The 8,373-nt window shown below is 40.0% G+C and overlaps 1 protein-coding gene across 1 annotated transcript in view; it reads right to left on the bottom strand.

The window, feature by feature from the left end:
- Positions 1-2,023: 2,023 nt before the first annotated feature.
- Positions 2,024-8,373, bottom strand: part of LOC126252367 (dipeptidase 1-like) — a 392,132-nt gene continuing 385,782 nt past the window's right edge. The window contains exon 16 of the mRNA XM_049953258.1: positions 2,024-2,692. The gene's annotated coding sequence lies outside the window, so the exon portion shown is untranslated. The remainder of the gene's footprint in view (positions 2,693-8,373) is intronic.

Below are 8,373 nucleotides of genomic sequence, written 5' to 3'. Positions count from 1 at the left end.
ACATGGACGGTAAATAGTTTGGACAAGAAGAGAATAGAAGCTTTCGAAATGTGGTGCTACAGAAGAATGCTGAAGATTAGATGGGTAGATCACATAACTAATGAGGAAGTATTGAACAGGATTGGGGAGAAGAGAAGTTTGTGGCACAACTTGACCAGAAGAAGGGATCGGTTGGTAGGACATGTTCTGAGGCATCAAGGGATCACCAATTTAGTATTGGAGGGTATCGTGGAGGGTAAAAATCGTAGAGGGAGACCAAGAGATGAATACACTACGCAGATTCAGAAGAATGTCGGTTGCAGTAGGTACTGGGAGATGAAGAAGCTTGCACAGGATAGAGTAGCATGGAGAGCTGCATCAAACCAGTCTCAGGACTGAAGACCACAACAACAACATGTATGGAATTATTTATATTATGAAAAACAGGGGACTGGCTTGACTTTTTAAACAATATTGGCGTTCCTTTTACATCATATTGTGTCCATATGGGTTCTCATTCTCAAAATTTGCACACGTTTCATCCCCGAGCATATCATAATTCTTCTTCTCTGTGTAAGTTTGGATCATATTTTAGTTCATTCAGTATAAAGAGACTCATTATTTTAATATCAATCATTTACATGCGTAAATATATTGTTGACAACACCCTACGTAGGTAGAAATGATCATCATAATAAAATAAGAGAAATCAGATCTCGAATCGGAAAGATTTAGATGTTCTTTTTTCCCATACGCCATTCGAGAGTGGAATGGTAGAGTAGTATGGAAAAGGTGCGATGAACCGTCTGACAGGCACTTAAGTGTGAATTGCAGAGGAACCATGTAGATGTAGATGTAGATGTAGGTGAAGTACATTTCGGACATATCCGAAAGAACAAACATCACGCATTCATATACCACAGCCATATAATACGACATATCGATTTTAATTTTTCTGATTAAAGATGTATGTCTACATTGTAAGACTTTTTGTTCGATGTCAGAGAGAATTCTGGAGTTCCTAGTCTCGTAACAATAAGCAAGCCAGTACACTAGTATTAATTAATGCAGATTAAGAAATCATGACTCAATGCTGAACGATGAGATTAAGTATTAAAATGGTCTCAAGATTTAAATATTACACGTAATGGAAGTATATAAACTTTATGTTCTTTTCTGCAAACTGCTACGTTCCTTACTTACAGTTGAAATCGACAGGGAATTTATAACTCAGTACGTCACTAGTGTGTAATACAATCCGTAGCTTTTATGTATCTCTAGTGAGAATTTCAAATAATTATTTATAGTCCAATCCTTCGGTAATCTTTGAAACATTTTACAAAATTAATATCTTGTAAATACTGCAGAAATTGCATGAAATTAAGTCGTATGTGTATTTGAAACACTGGAAAAAGTTTTCTCAATTGCGACGAATGGAAAAAAGTAACATTTCTAATTCCACCATACGTTTCTATTTGTATTAAAAAAACAATATTACAAAGATAATATGTTACCAGTTTGATACCTGGGAAACATAACACATAATTTCTGTGGGGAAACTGCAAACACTTAACATCTCCTCTACAGCAGCGATGTAAAGCACAAAGAACAATACTTCACCGTATTTTGAATGTTCCCAGCGTTAGAGTTTAGGATTATGGTAGTTAAGCATGCTCCGTGGCCTTGCTGTTTGGAGAGAACTATTAATAACGGAAACTCAATGGCTGCACTAACTTTGCGGGAAACTTTGCTCGTTTAGTACTGAACTGCCGTTAAAACAGGTATTCAGCTTAAACAATGGAGCTGGAGGGCAGACTCCCTGTGGTGTAGTAAGTAATAGATTTCAAGCTATCAGAAAAGTCCTTCATATTACCTGTTTCATTGTCGGTTCAACTTTCGCATTTGTGGCAGGATTTAATTATTTTAATATACTGTTACTCGTCGAATCATTCCGTAACGTGTGTTGGTGTTAAGGAGGAATAAATATGAGTAGAACATAAACTTCAAAAGTACTGTAACAAACTTGTAGACTTTATTCCTTCGATTTTAGTTCACTTATTTACAGAAAATCGATAACCATTAAAACACAGTACTTTGCCTGTTGAGAGAAACGAGAAATCCCTACTTTATTTCGAATGACACCTCACAAAACGTTCTTCACTTGAAGTTCGTTGAGCATTCTCCTTTCCCAAATTGTACCTACATAGTGCTCACTAATGATACCTTCTCATTAGATACGTAAAACTGTAAGTGTTCCTACTCAACGCTCTACAATACTTCTACACTACATCACAGGCGTTAGAAAAGTGATATGCTGGTAAGATGTTGCGTAGTAGTGCCGCGCTGGAATGGTGTTAGTGCGCTGCCTTGATATGACGGCAGATGAAACCAATCACAGCCACTCGTATTTCCGAGCAGCAGCAGTACGGCATCCCGCTGGCGGCCCATAGAAGTGGAAAAATTATCATCCTGCAGTATTCTCGGCGGAACACCTCCGTAGATGGGGTAGGCCTACGTCCGTCGGCTACAGTGTAAGTTCTGGACCGAGGCCTCCGTGCTGAATTGGTCCCAGGAGTGTGCGTTACACGGCAGGGTGAGTCGATGCGCCGTGGAGCAGAGAGTTCTCCATAGTGAGGGTGGCACCATCACCTCACTCTTCTTCTTCTTCTTCTTCTTAGTGGGTTATTGTGGAGCCTGTCTGCTGCGTGAAATCCTGCAACCCAGAAAAAAATTACCTCTCAGTTCCATCACTTACCAATAGTTTAGACTTTTGACAGCGTTGGCTGCAATTTAATCGTTAAAATTGTGAAGGTGGCTATGATAAATTACAGACAGCAAAAGATTATCTATGACTTGTACAGGAAGCGGCCTGTAGTCTAAAGATACGAAGAACATTAAAGGGTGGCAGCCGTTGAGCAGAAGAGAAGACGTGTCTGCAGCGCATCCCCATTGTTATTCACCCTGTATTTCGACCAAGTAGTGAAGGAAATCAAGGATAATCTAGGAAACGGAGAATTTCGCTTTTGCGAGAGTGTGTTATTACAGGTGAAAAGTCACTTGCTTATGTTATTGACTACCCTATAACCTACATCAGTTATATTACAATCCTTAATAACTCTTGTGTCTGCTGCAATCAAAACAATTTTTGTGTCATATGTCATGTTTAGTGACAGGTCATTGGCATATATCAAGAAAAAGCATTGAACACAGGTCAAAACCCTATGAGAGACCCCACATTACATGGCCCACTCAGCTTGAAACTTCATCTCTGTTTGCGGACACTGAACGGTAGCTTTTTGCTTCCTATTTTTCTGATACGAAGTAAACCATTGTTGAGCTTCTTCAACAATCCCATAACGTTGCAACTTAACGCAAAAGCTACGTATATCGACACGATCAAATGTTTTTGCTAAATGAAAGGAAACACTCGGTGTCCTTAACATATTGTCTGGCTTTGCTTATGCCTCGCACACAAGTGAATGAATAACATTTTGTGTGAATACATCTATCCCAAAGCGAAACTGAGAGTCTGACAGCAAGTTATCTGAACTGAGATGTGCCACTTTTCTACTAGTCACTCAATTGTCAAAAACCTTTGAAACCACAGGTGAAAACAATAGTAGATGGTAATTTTCTGCGTTATCTCTTTCATCGTTTTCATAACCGGGCACTTCATTCTGTTCGGAGGCTTACCACACCGGAAAGACTTATTGCACAGGTGACTAAGTACAGAACTAAAGGATGGTGCACTGGTCTTCATAATCGCACTTGAAATTTCGTCACATCCTGGGAGTCTTTAACTTAAGTCATGTAATAATTGGTTCAATCTTTGTCTCTCTTGTTTCCTGTAGCTGCATGGAATCTACATGTCAGGCAACATCAGTTCACAAAAGTTCAACGTATATAACTGCACCAGTAAAATTTTAATTTGACTTGCCAACTACTGACAACAACTGATTATTACATATTTTGTGCAGTTTTGGTGGAATATAACAATTTAACTATCAAAGAAGAGAGTTGCATTATGTCGAGCAGCCATCATTTTGGCGTGATATATCTTCCACAATTGACCACACAATTTAAATTTTGTTCTGAGAGCTTTCTGTTCTTTTGCTGTGAATACACTGTTTTAAACTGTCTGATGACATGCGTTAGCATTATATATATTCTTGTGTGTAGCAAAATTCTTTTACTAGGCTCTGACTGTCTTTCATATTACGATACAGCTACCACTTCCTCCTACATGATATTCTAATATATTCAGTTTTCCTAATTGGTTGCTTGTTAGTACTGAATATGCGCCTGCACTGCGGAAGAGCTGTTAGAAGAAGTGCCCACTATCTCTACCTTACTCTCTTTAGGAAAATCCTTACACAAAGCCTGTAAATCTTGTGTCATCTTATTTAGCCCAGAAGTTTGATTGAAAAGGCAGGTGACTTGGTACCTCTTACCTAGAGTCTCCTTGAACTGTAAACAAACACTGCCCCGGTGGCTGCCATCTAGAAGCAGACTATTCATAATACGTAACTTTGGCGTCCTGACGATGATTGTCATCCTCTGCATATTAACTTTTTCTGAAACTGCTGTAGATTCTGCATGACTCTGACAACGTACAAACCGATTATCATAATAAAAATTAAACTGTCGGAGCGCATTCTCAACCTCTTGGTCTTACTGCCAACTGCCAGTTCCCACTTCTCCATCCTCGCCCTCCGTAACTTTCCGAATACCCGTCTACGTCTACAGCTACATCTACATACCAACTCCTTAACCTACCTTACGGTGTACAACGGAGGGTATGATGTACAACGGCTAGTCATTTTTTTTCATATTACATTCCCAATAGGAACGCGTAAATGACGATTGACTCTATCCTTCCGTACGAGACTTAATTATCATAATCTTAGCTTCATGGTCCTTTCGTAAAATGTGCGTTGGCGACAGTAGAATCGTTGTGCAGTATGCTGCAACTGCTGGTTCGCTAGCTTTTTCAATAGCATTTCCTGAAAAGAACATGGTATTTCCTCCATGGGTTCCCATTCGAATTTACGAAGCAGTTCTGCATTATCTAACTTTTTTTAGAAACTATGTGTAACGAACCACTGCATAGCTTCGATTTCCTTCTGTAGTCCGATCTGGTGGGAATCCCAAACACTCGATCAGCACTGAAGAATGGAAAGCACTAGCGCTTTATACGGCGTCTCCTTTATGGATATGAGCTACACTTCCCTGAAGTTCTCCAGGTAAACGAAGTAACCTTTCTCCTTCCCTAGTATCGTCCTTATACGCTGGTTCCATTTTGTATCGTTTTGCGACGTTACGCCAATATATTTGATAGACGTGACAATGTCATGCTGTCTAAATCGTCCTGAAGTATCATACAGTCACTCAACGATGATACTTTCCCGTATACTACAGCATCGTCAACGTATAGTAGCAGATTGGCACTCACAGTCTCCATGAGACCATTTATAGACAGTATGAGCGTCCACATTACCCTTCTCTGGGGTACCCCTGAAGATACCATTGTCTCTAATAAACATTCGCCGTCGAGGACTACATATTCGACCAATTCATATACCTATGCTAGGCCCTTTGTTAATTACCTGCATTGCGGAACCACTTCAAACGATTTCTGAAAATCTAGGAATATGGAATCTGCCTGTTGCCCTTCGTCCGTGGTAATCAGGATATTGTGCGAGAAAAGGAAAACTGAGTTTTGCAAGAGCAACGCTTTCTAAATCCTTGTTGAAGCTTTTGTGTATCTCATTTACGCTGGAAGGGCACATAGTTTCAATTTCTGCCTACAATATATCCTGCAGCTCGAGGGCAGTGTCTCGCTAGATTCCCCACTATCTTCTCCAATACTTCATCCACGCCGGAGAAGCTATTTGCTACACATTTCGTAACGTATCCCACGGCTTGCTAACGTACTAAACTTCACGCACTTCTCACTCATTGTCAAATTTTCGAATATTTTTATACAACGAAATAACACACAGACACACACACACACACACACACATGCACACGCACACACACACACACACACACACACACACACACACACACATGCACACACACACACACACACACACACCATCATGAACAACAACAAGAACAAAAATTTCGCTATTAACTTCCAGTAAACTATATTCCTTATTTTATTACAATCGGGAAAGATTTACGAGCGTATGTAACTTACCCCTCCTGAATTACAGAAGAAAAATGTGACCTACTTGAGCACTACCTATATCAGCAATAAACAAACTAAACACTAGCTCACAACACATATACGAAAATGAACAGAAGCACTACGAATTTAATGGAGTGATGACATTGTAAATGAATGAAAACGATATTGTCTTGAAGAAAGGTTACGGGATGACCATTGAAAAAGGCAAAACAAGCGTAACGGAATGAAGTTGAAATAATTCATATCCTGAAGGAATGGGACTAGGAAACGTGACACTAAAAGTGTTGAATAATGTTTGCTACCTTTGTAGTAAAATGATTTACTATTAATGAAATACAATCAATATAAAACGCAGATTGACAATAATAAGAAAAGCATTTATGAAAAACGGAAATATAGAAAACATCTTTTGTGTCTGTCGATCGCCTTTTTATTATCTCAAGAATTCTGGTTTCAGGCTTTGTTGCCTATTTGCAGATCTTACTCGTAATTACAAAATATCCTCTGTTGAAGTAGGTAGGCAGGTTAACTGCCACACAAGCATAGATATCAGTCAAATTGATAGTGTTTTCGTAGAATGCGTTACTCTGTACCTACGATCAGTGATGAAAGTGTCTCAAACAGTAATTTAAAACAGCAGCCTGCGTACTGAAAAAGTTATATTTTATAGAATGTACCCATCACGAATATATATTTCAGTAAAAGTTTGTAAATAAGAACAGTCTAATTTATCAATGAGGTGAGCAGTTTCGAAAATAGTACGGTCTTTATGAGACCATTAGAACTCCATAATGACGGCTGTAGAGAGTGCCGGTGGGAGCCGGTTACATAGCGCCTACAACCGCTGTTCGCTGTTTCCCAGGAGCAATGTTGCAAAGGAGCATAAATTTAGGTGTAACGAAGTGATTCCTGAAAATGTTTGCTAAGAGCGTGGCCTTGTATGCAAGTGATACTTTACAATCAGGACAGGCAAAAAGAGGAGTGTTAATAACTGTGCTCCAATAGAGAAATGCTGCAGATTAGGTGCGCTTGTCGCCTGAGCAATGAAGAAGTTCTGAATCGAGTTGGGGAGAAATGAAATATGTAGCATAACTTGAGGAAAGGAAGGAACAGACTGGATACATCGTGAGGCTCTATGGTTAGATTGGTAGTACGAGGATGTGCGGGAGAGGAGGTGAGGGAACTGCAGAGCAAGCAAAGACGCAAGACATGAGTGTAGAAAGCAGGTTCACATGGGTGTAAAGTCGAAACGGCTTGAGAATATCACTAACAGCTCGCAGCAGTGTGCCCAGCTTTCAACTGCGAAGCACTAACGACTGCAGGTGATAACAGTAGCCGTGTAAAGAGCGGTGACAACACTGAGGCATTGCTATGGAAACGTTTACAAAATCGCGTCACAGTACTCGTTGAGGCAGGGTCGTGAAACTGGCGCGCCCAGCCCCCTGCAAGTCTCATGGATCAACTTACGCAGACTCAGCCTTAGGTTGCAGTCGTGAGGCAGACATGAAGGTGGTAGCATTGGATAGACATCGTGAAGAGCAGTATCAAACTAATCTTTGGAAGTACAACCACAGTAGCAAAAGTAATAACAACTGAAAGATAGTGATAATAGCTCCTCTGATTGATTTTAATAGACGGCCTGTGGGGTACGTGAAGCATAGGCCCGTAAGGTGACGGCGCACCGATTTCGTCCAAATTTGTGGTGTTTGCATAGATTGACGACAGATTAAAGCGACAGCTGAGGGAGCTCCAGATGGGCAAGCGTTTAGCATTTTTGGTGCCAGTCGAGCGATGCATAAACCATTAATGTCAGCGTAACTACCAGACAACGGTTGGCGCCGCAGGGAGAGTACAGAATGATAATCGGGGGATCATCGGGAGGAGTTCGTATGGAAAAAGTTTTTATCATATATTTTTACTTTATTTATACAGCCAATAAAACTAGACAATGCTCAATATATTGTATATATTAATACTTTCTTAAAAAGCATGAAAAGGAAAAGCAACGAAAAATCAGAGATTACAAATTACTTTCCAAGATGGTATTGTAATTAGAGCTTACATGATTTGGTATTCCGCTAGTTTCATTTTGACCTTAGAGCAGCCATTGGCAGCTGAATGCGAACAATAGCATTCCGGTGTATGTAAAGTCGGCGCATCAGCCACTGTGGGTGAACCAAAGATTGAAAACGGCGCTG

This window comes from Schistocerca nitens, chromosome 4 (genome assembly GCF_023898315.1).
Source record: "Schistocerca nitens isolate TAMUIC-IGC-003100 chromosome 4, iqSchNite1.1, whole genome shotgun sequence".
In the NCBI taxonomy this organism is placed as follows: domain Eukaryota; kingdom Metazoa; phylum Arthropoda; class Insecta; order Orthoptera; family Acrididae; genus Schistocerca; species Schistocerca nitens.
The sequence above is the reverse complement of the archived record's forward strand: the minus strand, read 5'-3'. Positions and strand labels throughout refer to the sequence as shown.